The 22,729-nt window shown below is 42.1% G+C and overlaps 1 protein-coding gene across 1 annotated transcript in view; it reads left to right on the top strand.

Annotated features, from left to right (window-relative positions):
• The window catches only part of LOC111964462 (stromelysin-3-like), a 54,410-nt gene that overhangs the window by 9,174 nt on the left and 22,507 nt on the right, over nucleotides 1–22,729 (top strand). The gene's annotated exons all lie outside the window — the stretch shown is intronic.

Genomic DNA, 22,729 nt, shown 5'->3' with positions numbered 1-22,729 from the left:
AGTCATCGCCATTTTACCTGCTGTTGCTGTGTTAGCTGACTAGCTGCTGTTATCTCACCTGTTGTTTTAGCTAGCTCTCCCAATCAAGACCTGCAATTACTTTATGCCTTACTGTATGTCTCTCTCAAATATCAATATGCCTTGTATACTGTTGTTCAGGCTAGTTATCATTGTTTTGTTTGCAATGGAGCCCGTAGCCACTCCCCGTACCTCTGATACCTCCTTTGTCCCACCTCCCACACATGCGGTGACCTCACCCATTGTGACCAGCATGTCCAGAGATACAACCTCTCTTATCATCACCCCAGTGCCTGGCTTGCCTCCGCTGTACCCGTGCCCCACCTACCCCTGTCTGCACATTATGCCCAGAATCTATTCTACCACGCCCATAAATCTGCTCCTTTTATTCCTTGTCCCCAACGCTCTAGAGTCTAGACGACCAGTTTTGGTAGCCTTAGCCGCACCCTCATCCTACTACTCCTCTGTTCCTCGGGTGATGTGGAGGTAACCCAGGCCCTGCATGTCCCCAGGCACCCTCATTTGTTGACTTCTGTGATCGAAAAAGCCTTGGTCTCATGCATGTCAACATCAGAAGTCCTCCCTAAGTTTGTCTTACTCACCGCTTTAGCACACTCTGCCAACCCTGATGTCCTTGCCGTGTCTGAATCCTGGCTTAGGAAGGCCACCAAAAATTCCGGAGATTTCCATACCCAACTATAACACTTTCCGTCAAGATAGAACTGCCAAAGGGGGAGGAGTTGCAATCTACTGCAGAGATAGCCTGCAAAGTTCTGTCATACTTTCCAGTCTATGCCCAAACAGTTCGAACTTCTAATTTTAAAAATTAATCTCTCCAGAAATAAGTCTCTCACTGTTGCCGCCTGCTACCGACCCCCTCAGCTCCCAGCTGTGCCCTGGACACCATCTGTGAATTGATCGCCCCCCCATCTAGCTTCAGAGTTTGTTCTGTTAGGTGACCTAAACTGGGATATGCTTAACACCCCGGCAGTCCTACAATCTAAGCTAGATGCCCTCAATCTCACACAAATCATCAAGGAACCCACCAGGTACAACCCTAAATCCGTAAACATGGGCACCCTAATAGACATTATCCTGACCAAACTTGCCCTCCAAATACACCTCTGCTGTCTTTCAATCAAGATCTCATCTCTCACTGCCTCATTGCCTGTATCCGCTACGGGTCCGCGGTCAAACGACCCCCTCATCACTGTCAAACGCTCCCAAAACACTTCTGCGAGCAGGCCTTTCTAATCGACCTGGCCCGGGTACCCTGGAAGGATATTGACCTCATCCCGTCAGTTGAGGATGCCTGGTCATTCTTTAAAAGTTACTTCCTCACCATCTTAGACAAGCATGCTCCGTTCAAAAACGCAGAACTAAGAACAGATATAGCCCTTGGTTCACTCCAGACCTGACTGCCCTCGACCAGCACAAAAACATCCTGTGGCGAACTGCAATAGCATCGAAGAGTCCCCGCGATATGCAACTGTTCAGGGAAGTCAGGAACCAATACACGCAGTCAGTCAGGAAAGCAAAGGCCAGCTTTTTCAAGCAGAATTTGCATCCTGTAGCTCTAACTCCACCAAAAGTTCTGGGATACTGTAAAGTCCATGGAGAACAAGAGCACCTCCTCCCAGCTGCCCACTGCACTGAGGCTAGGTAAACACGGTCACCACCGATAAATCCGTGATAATCGAAAACTTCAACAAGCATTTCTCAAAGGCTGGCCATGCCTTCCTCCTGGCGACTACAACCATGGCCAACAGCTCCGCACCCCCCGCTGCTACTCGCCCAAGCCTCCCCAGCTTCTCCTTTACCCAAATCCAGATAGCAGATGTTCTGAAGAGCCGCAAAACCTGGACCCATACAAATCAGCTGGGCTTGACAATCTGGACCCCCTATTTCTGAAACTGTCCGCCGCCATTGTCGCACCCCCTATTACCAGCCTGTTCAACCTCTCCTTCGTATCATCTGAGATCCCCAAGGATTGGAAAGCTGCCGCGTTCATCCCCCTCTCAAAGGGGAGACACCCTGGACCCAAACTGTTACATACCTATATCCATCCTGCCTGCCTATCTAGGTCTTCGAAACCAAGTCAAACAAACAGATCACTGACCATCTTGAATCCCACCGTACCTTCTCCGCTGTGCAATCCGGTTTCCGAGCCGGTCACGATGCACCTCAGCCACGCTCAAGGTACTAAACGATATCATAACCGCCATCGATAAAGACAGTACTGTGCAGCCGTCTTCATCGACCTGGCCAAGGCTTTCGACTCTGTCAATCACCATATTCTTATCGGCAGACTCAGTAGCCTCGGTTTTTCTAATGACTGCCTTGCTGGTTCACCAACTACTTTGCAGACAGAGTTCAGTGTGTCGAATCGGAGGGCATGTTGTCCGGTCCTCTGGCAGTCTCTATGGGGGTACCCACAGGGGTCAATTCTCGGGCCGACTCTTTTCTCTGTTATATATCAATGATGTTGCTCTTGCGCGAGCGATTCCCTGATCCACCTCTACGCAGACGACACCATTCTGTATACTTCTGGCCCTTCCTTACCTTGTGCTATCTAACCTCCAAACGAGCTTCAATGCCATACAACACTCCTTCCGTGGCCTCCAACTGCTCTTAAACGCTAGGAAAACCAAATGCATGCTTCTCAACCGTTCGCTGCCGCACCGCACGCCCGACTAGCATCACCACCCTGGACGGTCCGACCTAGAATATGTGGACATCTATAAGTACCTAGTGTCCTGGCTAGACTGCAAACTCTCCTTCCAGACTCATATCAAACATCTCCAATCCAAAATCAAATCTAGAGTCGGCTTTCTATTCGCAACAAAGCCTCCTTCACTCACGCCGCCAAACTTACCCTAGTAAAACTGACTGTCCCCTACCGATCCTCGACTTTGGCGATGTCATCTTCAAAATAGCTTCCAATACTCTACTCAGCAAACTGGATGCAGTTTATCACAGTTCATCCGTTTTGTTACTAAAGCACCTTATACGACCCACCACTGCGACCTGTATGCCCTAGTCGGCTGGCCTCGCTACATGTTCGTCGTCAGACCCACTGGCTCCAGGTCATCTACAAGCTATGCTAGGTAAAGTGCCGCCTTATCTCAGTTCACTGGTCACGATGGCTACACCACCCGTAGCACGCGCTCCAGCAGGTGTATCTCACTGATCATCCCTAAAGCCAAAACCTCATTTGGCCGCCTTTCCTTTCAGTTCTCTGCTGCCTGCGACTGGACAAATTGCAAAAATCTCTGAAGTTGGAGACTTTTATCTCCCTCAACAACTTTAAACATCTGCTATCTGAGCAGCTAACCGATCGCTGAAGCTGTACATAGTCCATCGGTATATAGCCCACCCAATTTACCACCTCACCCCCATACTGCTTTATATATTATTTACTTTTCTGCTCTTTTGCACACCAGTATCTCTACTTATCTCTCTCTTTTTGACTAGGCAGAGAGGGTCGGATTAACTACACACAGAGCCTGAGTTAAAACACAGAGCCGACAGATAAAACACAAATAAACAGAATGGAGTACTGTGAATTAATGGACAGTCCAGCAGGCATCAGCTATGTAGCCAAGTGATCATAAGATTGATAGTGATCATACAAAATTGATACTCTTGTCAAGCCAAAGGCCTTTTGAAATGAATTTCCTATTCATTTTAATAACTCTATTCCAAATCACTATTTTATGGGTGTAAAAATTGTGCTTAAATATCATTTTCCAGAAAGAGAAAAAAAAATGCTGGTGAAAATTTCACAGGTAATTTTGGAGGGTCAAAATCACATTTCATTAGAAATTCAAGTCCACCAAGTTAATTAAACAGACTGTTAGGGATAGGATATCACATAGGAGGTAGGATTAGATAAACACAATTTCAACCATTTGATCTTAAAAATACCCACTAACGACTCAAAATCAATAGCCTGTAAACCTCCACCTTCCGGTTACTGGCCCAACACTCTGTCCACTAAGCTACCTGCCGCCCCACATCATAGTCGTTCACTAATTGAGATTTACAAATATGTTTTATTTCTCCAAATAAATCTAAATATATAATTATTTTACCCCTTTTTCTCCCCAATTGGTAGTTTCAGTCTTGTCCCATCGCTGTAACCCCCATATGGACTCAGGAGAAGCAAGTCGCACCAATGTGTCGGAAGAAATGCCGTACAACTGCGATGCAGTGCCTTAGACTGCTGCGCCACTCAGGAGGCCAGAATGGACTTTTTTGATGTTATTAGAAGAAAGAAAAAGGGACTGACTTGGATAAATTATTCTAGATAGACCATCAGTCTTGGACAAAAGAATATGACCGAAAATGGAGATATCACGTTGCAGCCAGTGTCTTAAAGAAACTCTCATGGAGTTAATTCTACTATCAATGTTTAAAGATTCTCTATCTGAAATGTTTTTAGTGATAACAATTCTTAAATATTTGGAGGTAGTGTTGATGGAGTCACAGCAATGAATTGTCATGAGATCACATTTGTCAAGGTTGAGAGTCAACCCAAAGGCCATAGAACATCTTTTGATTCTGTCAATAGCAAATGGAATAGCCACTCTATTCTTTAGGAAAAGGGCAGTATCATCAAAAAATACGGATCCCTTTTGAATTATCAGATTTGCTATGAAATACGGCTAATAAATCTGTGGATAAAATAAATAAAAGAGGGGACATTTGACAACCCTGTCTAATTCCTCTAGCAAAAGAGAAACAAGAGGATGTTCCATTATTCATAGCCACCAAACTGCTAGTATCATTATACATCATCCTTATCAGTTTACAGAAAATCTCCCCTAACCAAAAGTAGAGATAGTTCTAAATAAAAAGTTGTGCTCTAAAGTGTCAAAACAATATAAAGCCATCTTCTATGAACTCACTAATCTAAAATATCTAATACCAATCGTATACGGTTATGAATACTCCTTCCTTTAATGAAGGCTGATTGAGTTTCACCGATTATATCATCAAGGCCTTTTTTCAGCCTATTAGCATAGACACGGGCTAGTCAGTTGCCAACAGCATGATTGGTCTCCAATTGCCCAAGTAAAGAGTTTGTCTTTGGTTTGGGTATAAGAACTATTAGTCCCTGTCTCAAAGGAGGTCAGAGAGCATTAGCAATACCCTCTTTGTAGACCCAAAGCAGTCACTCTCTAATATCAGGCCAAAAATGTTGATAGAATTCAGGAGTCAGGCCATCTGGTCCAGGAGATTTATCTATAGGCATTTGCTTAATGGGCTAGTAACTTTAAAAAACTCAGTAGTATCACAGAGTTTCTTAAACATTTCTTCTATAGGCTTAACAGAGTTATTAACTGAATCAAAAAAGGTCGCCTTCCAAGTCGCCTTCCAAAAGATGACTGATACAGTGTACTGTAGAAAGAATGTATATCCTTATTAATCATTTCAAGATCATCAGATATGTCATTAACATAAATGGATGAAATACTATTCCTAGTCTGCCTACCTGTCTCCAAATTAAAGAAATACAATGTATTTTTTCCCCTTTTTCAATCCATTTGGCCTTTGAGTGGATGAATGCACCATGTGCCTTATCGTTGTATATGTCATCCAGTTCACTTTGGTCTTTAGCAAGCTCTGTCATTTAAATCAAGTTTATTCCTCAGCCTGTTAATATCACCAATAATAGCCATCTGCTTGGAGAATATTTTTAAAGCTAGCATTTTACTAGTAGTGATGGCATGACATCGAATTCTGAATTTAATCATTTCTCATTTGTTAGTAGCAGAATCGAGACAGGTCTCTCTGATAAGATCTTTAGACTGTAAACAAAAATACTAATTATTTAAAAGAAAATAGTTACATTTACAGTATGCTTTAGAACATTTGTCAGTATCAAAACAAAAAGAAAGAATGATGAAACAAGGTACTGAGGAAATACTACATTCACTGACAAGATTAGGAAGATACAATACCAACCAATAATCAATTCTAGATTTTAATTGTCTGTTGCTAGTTGTAGTGTTAAACCAAGAAAATTGTTTTGAAGCTGGATTCTGAGAATGCCAAATATTGGAAAGGGGCTACAAACGGGGCTAAGGTGACTGTCAATTAGTATAGTAGGTAGGGCTACTGTAACGGCAGCCTTCCTCCTCTTCACGAGAAGAGAAGGTGTAGCAGGGATCGGACCAACACGCAGCGTAGCCAGTGCTCAACATGTTTAATAAACGAAACTGTGAACACTTACAACAATACAAAAATAACAAACGTGGCAAACCGAAACAGTCCTCTCTGGTGAAACGAACACAAAGACAGGAAACAACCACCCACAAAATCCCAACACAAAACAAGCCACCTAAATATGATTCCCAATCAGAGACAACACAAAACACCTGCCTCTGATTGAGAACCATATTAGGCCAAACATAGAAACAGACAAACTAGACACACAACATAGAATGCCCACCCAGGTCACGTCCTGACCAACACTAAAGCAAGTAAAAAACACACAAGAACTATGGTCAGAACGTGACAGCTACACTTAAGTTTTCATGCAAAGATGAACATTGGAAGCGAGATTTGTGCTCCTTGCATGTCATGCACATATTTAAAGTCCACCCTACCCAGCAAACTGTCGTTAAAAAGACGTTGAAAAGACGAATATGCCCGACGGCAAATATACGTTCGGTTTTGGTTGAAAGTGAAAATTGAAAAGACGTATTTTTCATGTCGTTGAAAAGACGTCCGTCTACAGCCCGTTTCGGTTGAAAGGTGAAAATATGTATTTTTCAGGTTATTGTTTTAACGACTTGCAAAGAAACATATTTTCAATGTACTTGTAGCCTATACACATGGACGCAGTAACCCCAAAAAATTATCTGTAATTTTTTWAAATTAACAATCACTACTCATTACATTACTCCAGTATTTGCACAACATTCAGTCAAAAAATACTGTCGAGTACAGTGATAAGACAAAATACATTTAAGTTCAAATTAATTTAAGGAATTATATTAATTKAATAATTATCCATCAAAATTATAATATATAATATATTTTGCTGCATTAGCAACGGCCCTGTGTGGTGGTGACGTGGAAACCACCACCCTCGGCTCTACCAGGAGCATGCTTGAGGTAGTCTGCCACAGCTCTCCGAATATCATGGTCAGTGGCCTTGCTGTTCCATTTCTTGACTGCAGCCGTAACACCAAAATAAACACAGTAAATTATAGAAAAGACTAATGGATATGGAGCATCTTACAGGTTCCCCACGGCACTTAAATCAGCATTCAGGGCTCAAACTACTGGTTTATTATCAACCAATGGTGGCTATTTTGTGTTGTTCAGTAAATTATAATTACATTTATTCAGAATAATTTAGAAGTGGATAAATGTGTTTTCTTTTCCATGTCTATCAAAGACAAAAATCTATTTCCAAGATAATTTTGGTTAAAGTTGTCCTTCTCAGGGGCTGACAATTGATTAGGGCTCAAACTTGCACACAGTGTAGAAAAGACGAGGGCTTGTTTGTATGGCGCAATTTGTTTCTTTCACTCCTCCCTAATAGACTAATAATCACATTCACTGGTAAACTCTGAACACTGTACCCTAATATATTTGTCAGTATGCGGAGATCGCAAGTAAAAAATGTAACTTGAAATGGGGGAATGTTTAGCCGACTGGTCGTTCAGGAGACATAGGCAATGTCAGACGTATGGAAGACATTTGACTTGAGCTCATAGAAAGAGGAAGTAGTGCTGTAGGCTATGGTACAGTGTAAACAACACAAAATACATTATAGGTGTACTAGAGAGTTGATCTGTACTAATGAAAAAATTATAAAGCCTTTACTATTATTATTTAGGCCATTGTATACTGTAGGCTATTTATTCAAGAGAATACTTGACTGCATTTAAATACATGACTAGTGGGTTGTGTGATGAAATTAAGTAATGATAAGGCCTAATTGGTAACAGGCCAGAAAGCTAAACAAAACCAGCCTAATGACATACTCGAGAGTCTGCTCTAACGAAGAAAAAAAAATGGTAAAGCATTTATTAGGGCTACAGCATAGCAAAACTAAAAAAACAGAATTTGAGAAAATGTCACGCTGGGCGGACCGTTATACATTTTATCAGGAATCAAGGTAAGACCTAGGTGCAGACTGTGTCGAAGTAACAATGTTTATTACAGCAACAGGGGCAAAGGTACAGGACGGCAGGCTCAGGGTCAGGTCAGGCAGAGGTTGGTAATCCAGAAGTGGGGCAAAGGTACAGGACGGCAGGCAGGCTCAGGATAGGCAGAGTGGTCAGGCGGGTGGGTACAGGGTCAGGACAGGCAACGGTCAAAAACCAGGAGAACGAGAAAAGAGAGACTGGCGAAAGCAGGAGCTGACACAAATGTTGGTTGACTTGACAAACAAGACGAACTGGCAACAGACAGAGAACACAGGTATAAATACACGGGATAATGGGGAAGATGAGCGACACCTGGAGGGGGGTGGAGACAATCACAAAGACAGGTGACACAGATCAGGGTGTGACATATTTAAGCATTTAGGGCTACAGCATAGCAAAATTWAAAAAAAACTGAATTCGAGAAAATATCACGCTGGACGGACCGTTATATATTTTTTGAACTTGCAATAGGTTAAAAGGCCATTAAGGTCACATGATGACGTCATTCAAAATTGCCATGCTCCTAAAACCATTTTTCTCAAAAAGGGACCACACAAATTACCACCATGTAAATGAATAATTGGTTTAGAAGACAAAATAAGAATCTAGACTATTTCCGCTAGCGGAACCCCTCGACAACATTCCGCTGAAAAGGCAGCGCAGGATATTCAAAAATATTTTTAGAAATATGTAACTTTCACACATTAACAAGTCCAATACAGCAAATGAAAGATAAACGTCTTGTTAATCTACCCATTGTGTCTGATTTCAAAAAGGCTTTACAGCGAAAGCACAACATATCATATGATTATGTTAGTTCAGAGCCATGTCAAATAAACACAGCCATTTTTCCAGCCAAAGATAGAAGTCACAAAAAGCAGAAAGAGCTAAAATGAATCACTAACCTTTGATGATCTTCATCAGATGACACTCATAGGACATCATGTTACACAATACATGTATGTTTTGTTTGATAATGTGCATATTTATATCCAAAAATCTCAGTTTACATTGGCGCGTTACGTGCAGTAATGTTTTGATTCCAAAACATCCGGTGTTTTTGCAGATMGCCACAGAAATCCCAGAAATACTCATAATAAACATTGATAAAAGATACAAGTGTTATTCACAGAATTAATGATAGACTTCTCCTTAATGCAACCACTGTGTCAGATTTCAAAAAAACTTTACGGAAAAAGCATAATCTGAGTACGGCGCTTAGAGCCCAATCCAGCCAAAGAAATATCCGCCATGTTGGAGTCAACAGAAGTTAGAAATAACATAAATATTCACTTACCTTTGATGATCTTCATCAGAATGCACTCCCAGGAATCCCAGTTCGACAATAAATTACTGATTTGTTCCATAAAGTCCATCATTTATGTCCAAATAGCCACTAGTTGTTAGCGTGTTCAGCCCAGTAATCCATCTCATGAGCACTACGTCCAGACAAAAACTTGAACATTTCCGTTACAGGTCGTAGAAACATATCGAACGATGTATGGAATCAATCTTTAGGATGTTAACATAAATCATCAATAATGTTCCAACCGGAGAATTCCATTGTCTGTAGCAAAGCACTGGAACGAGAGCTAACTCTGTCGGGAGCGTGCGTCACGAGCGTGAGACACTCTGCCAGACCCATGACTCATTCAGCTCCCATTCCCCCCTCCTTTATAGCAGAAGCCTGAAACAAGTTTCTAAAGACGGTTGACATCTAGACATCCGCTTGAGGCTCCCCCCACTTCGGTGGCGCCTCTGGTGCAGGGATCGTCGCCGGGACCTCCGGACCGTAGATCGTCATCGGGGACTCCAGGCTAGGAACCCCCCCTGTAAGCTGGGGACCGTCGCTGGAGGCTAGCACAGAGCGCACCGGGCTGTGAATGCGCATGGGAGACACAGTGCGCATCACCGCATACCACGGTAAGCACGGGGAGGTGTCTCAGGTCTAAACCCTGACTCCGCCAATCTCTCCGGCTGCCTCTCGTGCTTTCGTTGTTCCCGTGACTCCTGGTCTCGTCGCCGTTCCTCACTCGCTGCTTCCGCCTGTTTCCACGGCAGGCTCTCATGCCCTGCCATTACCTCCTCCCATGTCCATGATGTCCTCCACTCCGGGGCACGCTGCTTGGTCCGTTGGTGGTGGGATCTTCTGTTACGCTCCTCGTCGGATGATAMATGACCGGACCAAGGTGCAGCGTGGTAGGCGTACATTTTCTTTATTAAATGTTCCACCAAAAAAACAAATGACAAAACGAACGTAAAGCTTCGGAGTGCAAACACATGCAACAAACAAAGACAAGATCCCACAAAACCCAAAAGGAAACTGACAACTTATATCTGATTCCCAATCAGAGACAACGATAGACAGCTGCCTCCGATTGGGAATCAAACACACCAACATAGAAACAGAAAACCTAGAATGCCCACCCTAATCACACCCTGACCTAACCAATTAGAGAAATAAAAAGGCTCTCTAAGGCCAGGGCGTGACAGAGTACAACTACCGAGTCGATGTGCAGGGGTACAAGGTAATTGAGGTAGCTACAGTTCCTTCAGAAAGTATTCATACCCCTTGACTTATTCCMAAAAAAATTGTGTTACAGCCTGAATTCAAAATGGATTGCAATAAAAAAAAAAATCTCACCCACACACAATACCCCATAATGACAAAGTGAAAACATGTTTTTAGTCATTTTAGCAAATTTATTGAAAATGTAACTAGGCCACTCATGAACATTCAATGTCTTCTTGGTAAGCTACTCCAGTGTATATTTAGCCTTGAGTTTTAGGTTATTGTCCTGCTGAAAGGTAMATTTGTCTCCCAGTGTCTGTTGGAAAGCAGACTGAACTAGGTTTTCCTCTAGGATTCTGTTTAGCTCTATTCTGTTTATTTGTATCCTAAAAAAAAATCCCTAGTCCTTGCCTATGGCAAGCATACCCATAACATGATGCAGCTACCACCATGCTTGAAAATATGAAGGCTGTTGATTGTGGCCTCCTTCAATGGCTGTGCGAAGTTGCTGGATATTGGCGGAAACTGGAACACACTATCGTACACTTAGATCCAGAGCATCCCAAACAGCTCAATGGGTGACATGTCTAGTGAGTATGCAGGCCATTTTCAGCTTCCAGGAATTGTGTACAGCACTTTGAGACATGGGCCCGTTCATTATCATGCTGAAACATAGGGTGATTGCGGCGGATGAATGGCATGACAATGGGTCTCAGGATTTTGTCACAGTATCTCTGTGCATTCAAATTGCCATCAATAAAATCCAATTGTGTTYGTTGTCCGTAGCTTATGCCTGCCCATACCATAACTCCACCGCCACCATGGGGCACTCTGTTCACAACGTTGACATCAGCAAACCACTCGCCCACACGACGCCGAAGACCCTGGTGAGGACAACGAGCTCGCAGATGAGCTTCCTTGAGACAGTTCTGACAGTTTGTGCAGACATTTTTCGGTTGTGCAAACCCATAGTTTCATCAGCTGTCTAGGTGGCTGGTCTCAGACGATCCCGCAGGTGAAGAAGCCAGATGTGGAGGTCCTGGGTTGGTGTGGTTACATGTGAACTTCGGTTTTGAAGTGGACACACTCCCAAATTCTCTAAAACGATGTAGAGAAAGGCTTATGGTAGAGAAATTAACATTAAATGATCTGGCAACAGCTTTGGTGGACATTCCTGCAGTCAGCATGCCAATTGGTGGGGTGGGGGGTGGGGGGGGGGGGCAGATATGAAACAGACCAAACCATTATCAATTTCTATTGGTCTATTAGAGAAGTCCTTATCAACCAATGGAACGGAAGAAGAATTCCTCACTACCGGCAGACTGTCAGAACATAATTTCTAATTGTTATCTATGTGGGACTGATACCAGTGTGGAAGAGCTGGTCACTTTTAAAGGACTTGGTGAATGATTACCTTGCCAATAGGAATATTGAATATTATTGTCTTGTGCGAGTTTCCTACTAATACAGGATGTGGTAGGAATCGTAAGGGACATCATCATTACACCTGTTAATACTTAATTAATACTTATTTTCTATAACTTTGTTTGAAATCTATTTCTTATTTCAACAGCAAGTACAATATGCCCTTTGTGTTTTATAGAAATGCAAGATGTTTAATGTGAATTACTTTATGCTTACTGCTAATGTTTTTTATACTGTCTATTTTTTWATGTTTTCTATTGCTTTCTAAAAATACATTTTAAGTATATTTCTTTTAAAWTGGTCTAGGTGAAGTGTAAGAATATTTCAAAGATAAATACACACCGCAGAGGACAGGAGGTCTAAAGTACTAAAAGTCAACAGTACTAACGGTCAATAGGGAATCCTCAATGGAAATAGTTGGTTTTCAGTCAATATCTGTTAGGAATGTCAGTCCTGAACTTATAGCTACGTGTAGCATGTCCTCATTGGTCCAACCTGAAATAGGATACTTGTGATTTGGCCATTGGCCCAGTTTTATTGCAAGGAATTCTAATTGGTCAACCACAGGCTAGGGCTGGGTTATAAAACTACATCCTGTCCCTTTGTTCTGTGGAGAGAATCACTGAGGCTAATCACTGGGGAGAATCACTGAGGACAGGGAAGAAATGATCTACCATCTACTTCCAAGCATGATTTGTCTGCTTTGAATAAACCTATTTTCCTCCCCCTGATTTGCTTTGGAGTCTGTGTTATTGAAGAATAACATCAACTGCTAACAGTAAGCATGTGACCGCATGTTGTGTGTGTGTGTGTGGGCGCATGTAGTATGTGTGTGTGTGTGTGTGTGTGTTGGGGTGTCAGTGTAAGTATTTGTGAGTGTGTGGGTAAGATCCAGTCTGTGTGCATACAGTCAGTGCAAGAGAGTTAGTGCAAAAAAAGAGTCAATGCAGGTAATAGCTATTTGATTAGCTGTTTAGCAGTCTTATGTCTTGGGAGTAGAAGCTGTTCAGGGTCCTGTTGGTTCCAGACTTGGTGCACTGGTACCGCTTGCCGTATGGTAGCAGAGAGAACAGTCTATGCCATAGACTCTATGGCATAGGTGGCTGGAGTCTGACAATTTTTTGGGCATTCCTCTGTTATAGAGGTCCTGGATGGCAGGGAGCTCGGCCTCAGTGATGTATTGGGCCGTACTTACCACTCTCTATAGTGCCTTGCGGTCAGGTGCCTTGCTGTTGCCATACCAAGCGGTGAGGCAGCCAGTCAAGATGCTCTCATGGTGCAGCTGTAGAACTTTTTGAGGATCTGATGCCATGCCAAATCTTTTCCGCCTCCTAAAGGAGAAGAGGCGCTGTTGTGCCCTATTCACAACTGTGTGGTTCTTTGTGGACACCGAGGAACTTGAAGCTTCCTGTTGTCGTGACGTTGTATTAGTTAATGTGACGACTGTTGCTCATCGAATGATTAAAAGTTTCTAATTGCGTGATTAACTGAATCACGCAATTATTAACTCATTAACCTGGGGCACCATGGGAAAATACGTTTTTATTGAGTTTCTATTTCCCAAATTAACTCAAAGAATATCGATTTTACAACAGCCGCTAATTAATCAGTTACCTCTACAGTCTCGTTCTGAACGTCGCATCATCCGAGAATCTGCACGGACCCGGGTCTCACCAATGAGTTCGTACCACACCAATCTTAGTTGATTATTTATTTACTAGAAAGCTAAAATGATGATAAAAGATACACATACACAAAAACACATTCTAGGCTATTGATTAGAACTTAGTATAACGGGCCAACACACTATGGCGCGTGTTACCCAAAATGGGGATTTAAAAGAGAGAGAAAGAGAGAAAGTACACGAGAGAAATATACATTTGTGTGAATTTGTCAGCTATGCTTATTCTAACCCTAATCTTGCCCCAAACTGCCGCTCTTATGGGTCAGAATATAATGACGTAATTACGTGTGGAAGGTCTCCATGGATTTCCCGCGTGGACCGTTCAGGCTGCTCAATGACGCACTTCTCCGGCGCACCTCTCTAGTTGTCCTCACGATGTCAGTGTCCTTTTTGGCTTACTGGCCTGTTCCCTTGCCCTGGCTCTGGAAGGGATCTTCTGAGGACAGACAGCTCCGTGGTGTTTAGAGCTCACAGCGTAGGAATGAAACAGTGTAGATWCCACGATTCGATGGGGAGTGGAGGCTAGGTGGTTCGGCTTGAATTCACCCGCTTAGACACAGCTACTCATCAGTAGCTTGGGTAGAAAAAGATTTCTTTGTCTTCAAACTTGTTTTGGGTTTGTTGACTTTTTAGACCTTTGGCTGCAGCTCGGGTCACTTAGTCTGATCTGTTAATTCTTCACTCACAGGTTTTATACCCTCGGGTCAGAAGTGGGCGTAACCGCCTTTAGGGCAATTCTCTGGGGGTACCAAGTTAAAAGGCAAGGTCTAGATTTGACTCAAATCAAATTTTAGACAACTAGCTTCACATTTCATCTTTACCAAAACATTCTCTTTGATTTGGACATTTTCAACACAACGTACAATGTATAAACATCAAACATATACGAGGAAAACTCTTAACGTTACAATGTTTTCATAATAACGTCATCTATTAACCTTTAATAACAAAACAAAAATGACATACATTTTCATATTCCATCTATCGTCATGACCACCATTGTAGCTGAYGGAAACCATTGTTCCAAAGTCCCTTTATTGCATGTTTAATGTCCTGAGGCTGGTTCTCCATAGGAGAGGACAAAGGAATGTTGTCTGTGGCCTAGGATTTACCATGGGCGTGAGGGGTCATAAAACCCCCACATCTTCAGACCCCTAGATCTCTCCTCCTCTGTTGGGGTTGAGCGATAATCTGTAGGGTTGTGGTCTCCTGTAACCTGACCTGATCAGGACAGTCATGACACTGTAGTCCATGATCAGCTCCTTTGTCTGGCTGACGTTGAGAGAGAGGTTGTTGTCCTGGCACCACATTGACCTCCCCACTATAGGCTGCCTCATCGTCGTCAGTGATCAGTCCTACCACCTTTGTGTCATCAGCAAACTTGATGATGGGGTTGGAGTCGTGCACAGCCATGCAGTCCTTGGTGAACAGCGAGTACAGGAATAAGCACACAACCACGAGGGGCCCTTGTGTTGATGACCAGTGTGGCGGATGTGTTATTGCTTACCCTCACTGCCTGGGGGCAGCCCGTCAGCAAGTCCAGCATCCAGTTGCAGAGGGAGGTGTTCAGTTCCAGGGTTGTGACCTTGGTGATGAACTTGGAGGGGACTATGGTGTTGAACGCTGAGCTGTAGTCAATGAACAGCATTCTTACATAGGTATTCCTTTTGTCCAAGTGTGTGAGGGCTGTGTGGAGTGCAATAGAGATTGCGTCGGGGCGGTATGGAGTGGGTCCAGGGTGTCTGGAATGATGGTGTTGATGTGAGTCACGATCAGCCTTTCAAAGTATTTCATGACTATAGATGTGAGTGCTGCGGCGTTCTTGGGCATGGGGACTATGATTGTCTGCTTGAAACAAGTTGGTATTAGTGACCAGAACAGGGATAGGTCAGTGAAGACACTTGCCAGCGCATGCTCTGAGTATGCGTCCTGGTATTCTGTCTGGTCCCGCAGCCTTGCGAATGTTAACTTGTTTAACCTCTCTTGGGTACGTGAGACGTTATCGTCCCACCTCTTCAACAGCCAGTGAAACTGCTGGGCGCCAAATTCAAATACAGAAATACTCATTATAAAAATTCCGAAAACAAAACATATTTTACATAGGTTTAAAGATGAACTTCTTGTGAATCCAACCACGGTGTCAGATTTTTAAAATGCTTTACGGCGAAAGCATACCTTACGATTATTTGAGAACATAGCCCAGCAGACAAATCATTACAAACAGCAACCAGCCAAGTAGAAGAGTTACACAAGTCAGAAATAGAGATACAATTAATCCCTTACCTTTGATGATCTTCATATGGTTGCACTCAGCAGACATTCATTTACTCAATAAATGTTCCTTTTGTTCGATAAAGTCTCTTTATATCCAAAAACCTCAGTTTTGTTCGCGTTTTCTTCAGTAATCCACAGGCTCAAACGCAGTCAAAACAGGCAGACAAAAAAATCCAAATTGTATTCGTAAAGTTCATAGAAACATGTCAAACGATGTTTATATTCAATCCTCATGTTGTTTTTAGCCTAAATAATCAATAATATTTCAACCGGACAATAACGTTGTCAATATAAAAGGTAAACAAGAAAGGCACTCTCGGTCGCCCGCATGAAAAAGCTCTGTGACACTTTAGGGTACACTCATTCAGACTGCTCTTACTTCCTCATTTTTCAGAATACAAGCCTGAAACAAWTTTTAAAGACTGTTGACATCTAGTGGAAGGCATAGGAACTGCAATTTGAGTCCTAAGTCAATGGATACTGTAATGGCATTGAATAGAAAACTACAAAACCAACAAAAAAACTACTTCCCGAATGGATTTTTCTCAGGTTTTTGCCTGCCAACACTTATCTTTCCAACTAGTTTTCGCAGTCTTCATCAACAACTGAGGCGTGCTACAGAAGAGTCTGCACTTTCTTTTCAAACGACTTTGCTGACTTTAACTGAATGATAAACAGACAAGAGTTACCATGGTAAAGCATAGATCAACGGTCAGAGGGAAGCCACATACATGCTGTATATTGAAAAGGGAGCATGCCGATGCTCCTTAAAAAACCTGTCAATTGAGAAAGAAATATGGTTAAAAGCAACGCTGACAGCTCCACTTTGAGAGATACTTTGAGAGTGTTATCTAGTGATCAGTGATATCTGAACATGTAGATGCTTGTGCAGATAATTGAAGATTAAGAGGAGCTTTGCTGGAGCTTGGCACTTGGCAACAAGTCTACATTCTTATGCCATAATTCTTCAGAGGTAAGAGATCTCCACATTTCAACAGACTTATTAGGGAGATTCCGAACCTTGAAGCTTAAGGCACTTCACAATTCAAGCCATTGGCAGCAGGATACGTACTTAAGTCAAGGTTACAAAATAGATCCATTTGTTGGMGTAGTCTGGCAACATAGACCGAACTCTGAGTTTACCACAGAGCTCTTTAAATATTGGAATTTTCCYTAAAGCTGTTGGAACGTTCACTCGTGGGATGAATCTACACTACAGCATTTGTTCCAAAACTTTTTTGGTCTTGTTTCCCACCTGAATTCTTTCAAAGTTCTCTTTGATCCACAGACTTAAGCGAACCCAAACCAAATGCACAGATTTTTGGAATGACAACCAATTCATTACTTCACTAAAAAGCAGCTTAGTATTAGTAAAAAGCAGGTATTGACAGTGGTGCATCTATCTCTCATCTCCCATCGTCTGCATCCTCTTCCTGCTAAACCATTTCTCCTCTCAGTGTAATTACTAGGTTTGTGTACAACCTCTCAAGGTGTGCAGAATGCAGATCTCTGTGGCTCTTTGTGCATAAATATTGATCCTAGAAGGATTTCCTCCAGCATGCACATTCTTTGTCTTAAGTGTGGCCTACTTGTATCTGCCAAAGGATGCCCGAGTTAGTGGGGATAGTGCATATCACATATTATTTGAAGCCTCATATACTCTGTGCAGTATGTTCTCRGTATGTGGGAGGAAAGTAAATGTTACATATTCCTGTTCCCTGCATGGATTTGAATGGAAGCCACAAAGGGTGCAATGAAAGGTCAGTGCCTTCATTTAAATATTTTAGCAGACACTCTTATCCAGAGCGACTTACAGGAGCAAATAGGGTTAAGTGCCTTGCTCAAGGGCACATCAACAGATTTTCAGCTAGTCGGCGTCGGCATTCGAACCATTGGTTACTGGCCCAACGCTCTTAACCGCTAGGCTACCTGYCGCCCTTCAGAAAGTATTCACACCCCTTGACTTTTTCCACATTTTCTTCTGTTACAGCCTGAATTAAAAATKTATTACATTTAGATGTTTTGGTCACTAGTCTACACACAATACCCCATAATGTCATGTTTTTTTAAACTTATTACAAAATAATAATAAAAAACTGTAAAACTGAAATATCTTGAGTCAGTAAGTATTCAACCCCTTTGTTATGGCAAGCCTAAAGAAGTTCAGGAGTCAAAATGTGCTTAACAAGTCACATAATAAGTTGCATGGTTTTAATAATAGTGTTTAAAATGATTTTTGAATGACTCTCATCTCTGTACCCCACACAAACAATTATCTGTAAGGCCCATTTCAATTTCAAGCACAGATTCAACCACAAAAACAGAGTTTTTCCAATGCCTCGCAAAGGGCAACTATCGGTGGGAAAAATAAAAGACAGACATTGAACATCCCTTTGAGCATGGTGAAGTTATTAATTACACTTTGAATGGTGTAGCAATACACCCAGTCACTACAAAGATACAGGAGTCCTTCCTAACTCAGTTGCCAGAGAGGAAGGGAACCGCTCAGTTGAATTTAAACAGTTACAGAGTTTAATGGCTGTGATAGGAAAAAACTGAGGATGGATCAACAACATTGCAGTTATTTCACAATACTAACCAAATTGGTAGAGTGAAAGGAAGGCTGTACAGAATTAAAAAATATACCAAAACATGCATCCTGTTTGCAATAAGGCACTAAAGTAAACATAAAAATATGTGGCAAGTTAACGCTTTGTATTCAGGACATGAAGTTATGTTTGGGGMAAATCCAACACACACTGAGTACCACTCTTTGTATTTTCAAGCATAGTGGTGGCTGCATCATGCTATGGGAATTCTTGTCATCGGCAATGACTCGGTTTTTATGATAAAAATAAATGGAATAGAGCTAAGCACAGGCAAAATCCTAGAGAAAAACCTGGTTCCTGAGTGGCCTAGTTACAGTTTTGACTTAAATCTTCTTGAAAATCTATGGCAAGACTTGATAATGGCTGTCTAGCAATGATCAACAACCAACTTGACAAAGATTGAATATTTAAAAAAAATAATAATAATATGCAAAGATTGTACAATTCAGGTGTGAAAAGCTGTTAGAGACTTATCCAGAAAGACTCTTGGCTGTAATCGCTGCCAAAGGCGATTCTAACATGCATTGAGTCATTTATCAAATCAAGATATTTTACTGTTTTTTTTTTACAGACTATTTTTGGGTAGATTGTTGACACAAAAAAAAGACAATTAAATCCATTTGAATCCTACTTTGTAACAAAACAAAATGTGGAAAAAGTCGAGGGGTGTGAATACTTTGATGGCACTGTACCTCAGCACGAGTCTGTAGCCGTCTTGGTTGGACCAAGCAGTATTTTCCATAAACTAAAGCAACCTCCAGTAGTTACAGTAATACCAAACCTTACATTATAATTGAACACCAATTGTTTTCAGGTTGGTAAGGTAACAGCATGATAAGCCACTTTCATGACAAACTCGTTTGCTGTGCACCAGACCGACATCCAGATGTTGTCTGTATGATGAGGGTGAGAGGGAGTTTCCTAACACCTGCTGCCCTCACTACAGCTGTTTGTTCGGGTAGGAGGGAGGGGTTGGGGAGTCGGAGGGGTAAGGTGGCGATTTATTAGGTAATGAATGATATTAACAAAAGCCCCTTAAAAGCAACAGACGCTACTGGAGAGATGAAACCCAAGAGCCCTGGGCCGCGTTTCCCAAAAGCATCTTAAGGCTTAAAGTTCATCGTTAAAACCATTTCTGACAATAAACTTGGCCTTTTAAGATGCTTTTGGGAAACCCTGCCGTGGTCTATACACAGCACATTTTGTCATTGTCTTTCAGGGATGTTCCTACAGAACATCCCTGAAAGACAATGTCAGCTCTCCTCTCCTGGGTTTTGCAAAGTATGAACTGAAACACTGCAGCTCTACATTGTTCGACTTTGAATTTTTAAGCCTTTGTTGTTGAAATGTAACCCAACACCTGCCACCACATGTCTGACTAAAACAAGTCACCCCATCAGTTCTATTGGACTACCGTGAGCTCATCCAACTAATCTGTGTGCAATATGACGAGGTGCCACCCAGGGTTGGGGTTTATTCTGTCAACTCAGTTCATGTAAGAAATACATCCAAATTGTGAATTGGGGAAAAGTCATCGCTGAAAATGTGGAGCCATCTAGGRTCAAGTCAAGCGGTGGAGGTGCAGTGAGTGTCAAATCAAATTGTATTTGTCACATGCTTTGTAAACAACGGGTGTAGACTAACAGTGAAATGCTTACGGGCCCTTCCCGACAATGCAGAGAGAAAGAAAATAGAGAAATAATAGAAAAGTTAAACACATAATAAAAGTAATAATAAATACACAATGAGTAACGGAAGCTTGGCTATATCCACGGGATACCAGAACCGAGTCGATGTGCAGGGGAACGAGGTAATTGAGGTAGATATGTACATATACCTAGGAATAAAGTGACAGATAATAAACAGTAGCAGCAGTGTATCTGATGAGTCCAAGAAGTGAGTGCAAAAGGGTCAATGCAGATAGTTAAATAGTTAACCAAAATGCTACCTGGACTAACTATTTATCAATCTTATGGCTAGTTGAAAGAAGCTGTTCAGGGTCCTATTGGTTCCAGACTTTCCATGCGGTATCAGAGAGAACATTCTATGACTTGGGTGGCTGGAGTCTATGACGATTTTTAGGGACTTCCTCTGACACCGCCTGGTATAGAGGTCTTGGATGGCAGGGAGCTCAGCTCGGCCCCAGTTACTTACTGGGCTGTACGCAGTACCCTCTTTAGCGCCTTGCGGTCGGATGCAGCCAGTCAAGATGCTCTCAATGGTGCAGCTGTATAACTTTTTGAGGATCTGAGGGCACTTGCCAAATCTTTTCAGCCTCCTGAGGGGGAAGAGCCGTTGTCGTGCTCTCTTCACAACTGTGTTGGTGTGTGTGGACCATGATAGATCCTTAGTGGTGTGGACACCAAGGAACTTGAAATTCTCAACCCGCTCCACTTCAGCCCCGTCGATGTTAATGGGKGCCTGTTYGGCCCTCCTTTTCCTATAGTCCACGATCAGCTCCTTTGTCTTGCTCACAGGGAGAGATTGTTGCCCTGGCAACATACTGCCAGGTCTCTGACCTCCTCCCTGTAGGCTGAACAGTTACACGTTGACAGTCATAGTCATATGTAAAACATATTTATGGAGCGTTTGGTGACGTTCATCTCCAACATCTATTAAAGATGAATTCCTCAACTGAATAATGAGCAAATGATGGTGCACTGTTTTATTGTTTCATGTTAAAGACATGGCATGGCAGCTTATGGAGTGAATGTTTTGTAATATGGTGAATTATACGAACTTGTTTTGCCAAGATTCATGAAATACGAATTTATGAGTACAAAACGCTCATTGAACAATTATATCATTCTATCCAACCTTGATGGGCTATCAGCAGGACAAATAGACTCTTACAGAGTCCACAAAATGCATAGTTTTTTTTAAACACATCTGGATGGATCCATAACGAATTGCTATGGGAGTAAATATCACTGAATGACAGAAATATTGGAATAAAGTAGGCTAATGAAGGCAACAAATTGTTGCTTACTGGAACACCCAGAGTCATCCACTTGTTATAATAGGATTTGAAGCAATAGCCTACCTGCGTGTGGTCAACTATTTCAGCACCGTTTCGYGCTGCTCTGAGACAAGCATGGGGACTGGTCTTGATAAATCAATGAGATTTTTATTTTCACTGAATCTCCGTTTGGGTATTGGTTAGCCTACAATTAGGGTGTGGAAATGTTAGGATTGGATGTTAGCTCTTCACTCGCAGTCACTTAGTAGCCTACTCCCGACCGGTCACGTTGTATAGCGCCATATTTTCCTAATGGGAACCCTGAGGGTTTTGTTTTTCTTGGAATAGAAACACCATAATATTAATCAAATTAAGTAAGCTAAATTTAAAATCAATCCCATATACTAGGTTCTTACATTAACATTTTCTAGTACAACCAATATTAAAAACAGTCAAATGCTTCTCAAAGATGCCCTCTGGTGGTCAAACTAGCACTAACTAGCATTAGTGTCAACAATGGCTGATACTTAAATAACGTGCCATAGAATTTTGCGGCAGCCCGCAAGGTGTGCTGCAGTATAACACAACTTTTAAAGGAAGAACCACTGTACCACAACGACTGAAATGACTACAACATTTTAAAAAAGAGCTGCAGTTAGTTTCAAAGTGAGTGGCAAGGAATACGTTAGTCCTAAATATTTCTGAAACATTGTATTTGGGACAAATCATTCACTTAACCCTAAATCTTGTAATACATAATGTGGAAAATGAGCAAGTTGAGGTGACTAAACTGCTTGGAGTAACCCTGGATTGTAAACTGTCATGGTCAAAACATTGATATAACAGTAGCTAAGATGGGGAGAAGTCTGCCCATTACAAAGCACTGCTCTACCTTCTTAACAGCACTATCAACAGGGCAGGTCCTACAGGCTCTAGTTTTGTCGCACCTGGACTACTGTTCAATCATGTGGTCAGGTGCCACAAAAAAGGGACTTAGGAAAATTGCAATTGTCTCAGAACAGGGCAGCAAGGCTGGCCCTTGGATGTACGCAAAGAGCTAACATTAATAATTTCCATGTC

Source organism: Salvelinus sp. IW2-2015, linkage group LG5 (genome assembly GCF_002910315.2).
Source record: "Salvelinus sp. IW2-2015 linkage group LG5, ASM291031v2, whole genome shotgun sequence".
In the NCBI taxonomy this organism is placed as follows: domain Eukaryota; kingdom Metazoa; phylum Chordata; class Actinopteri; order Salmoniformes; family Salmonidae; genus Salvelinus; species Salvelinus sp. IW2-2015.
The sequence above is the reverse complement of the archived record's forward strand: the minus strand, read 5'-3'. Positions and strand labels throughout refer to the sequence as shown.